Raw genomic sequence first — 1,321 nt, forward strand, 5'->3', positions numbered from 1 at the left:
AAAAAAAATAATGAACAAACCGGGAAAAAAGTAAAAGTAAGACGAGACATGGTAATTTACAAACGTGAAAAAAATAGATAGATAGATAAAAATAAAGAAAAAAAGACAATGAAGACAGAGAGAGAGAGGAGGGTAGGAGAAGCGAAAAGAAGTGAAGAGGACGGATAGGTAGAGGCAGGGGTGAAGTGAGAGTACAGGGTGTGAGGCAGGATAGAAGAGTTAAGGAACGAAGGAGGTAAAAGGAAGAAATACGAGAAACATGGATGAGAATTTGAAGGGAATTCAGAGAGAGAGAGAGAGAGAGAGAGAGAGAGAAACACTCAGCTCACTAATATATAATCGTTTTTCTTTTCCTCTTTCTTGCATCACTGTTTTGCTTCACTCTCAAACTTTCGCGACACAATTTCTGTCTTCGCTTCACGCCAAATTTCGGTTCGTTCATGGCGTTCTCGGAGGGTGACTTAGTGAGTGATGTCGCTGACCGCCCTGGAAGAGGAAAATTTAATGATAATAATACTTCGTGTGATTTGTATTACACATTAGAGAATAGTACTCGCATCAGCCTTCATTCTGTATTCTTGTATGTACAGAGACAGGAAGATAGAGACAGACAAACAGATACACAGATACAGACAGACAGACAGACAGACAGAGATTACGTGTTCAACAAAGCAAGTATGACCTTAGAAACACAAGACCGAACACAACAGAGTCGCAGCGGTGCCAGTGAGGTTTAGGCAGCCGTGCAGCAGCTCTTCGGTAACAGCACGGGGGTGTAACTCAGAGGTAGAGTGCTCGCTTCGCATGTGAGAAGTCCCGGGTTCAATCCCCGGCACCTCCAATCCTTTTATCTTTGGGAAATGCGGCACACACCACCGCTCGTGCCTCAGTGATGGACGACAGACGATAAGATAAGAATGAAGTACATGTTCTCTTTCTCACCGAATTCTTTCTACTGGAGCGGCCAATGATAAAGAATCACTCGATCACTGGGAATCAGAGTGAACTGTATTCTTTATTTGAGATTCATTTACATAGTTATTTTCTTTTATGTTGCCTTCTTGTTCCTCTTCTCAGGCACTGTCACCTTCCTCTCCTCTGTGTGACGGTGTCCCTTCACTTACCCAGCCGTGCCACTCACTGTCTTCCATCATTGTCTCTGCCTTTCGCTCCTCTTCCTCTTCATCGCTCCAGAAGGAACCCTCATTTCCTCTCGCTCTCTCGCTTGCATTGCCTTGTCGTGCCTCTCATTGTCTACACTATCCAACCCACTCTCTTCTCCCACTCTCTCTTCTCTTCTTTTTCCTTCATTGCTTAATCC

General features: G+C 44.0%; 1 non-coding gene across 1 annotated transcript; it reads left to right on the plus strand.

The window, feature by feature from the left end:
- The first annotated feature begins 769 nt into the window (after positions 1-769).
- Positions 770-841, plus strand: Trnaa-cgc. The gene has a single exon. It is a non-coding gene; the product is annotated as a tRNA-Ala (tRNA).
- The last annotated feature ends 480 nt before the right edge of the window (positions 842-1,321 follow it).

Source organism: Portunus trituberculatus, chromosome 47 (assembly GCF_017591435.1).
Source record: "Portunus trituberculatus isolate SZX2019 chromosome 47, ASM1759143v1, whole genome shotgun sequence".
NCBI lineage: Eukaryota > Metazoa > Arthropoda > Malacostraca > Decapoda > Portunidae > Portunus > Portunus trituberculatus.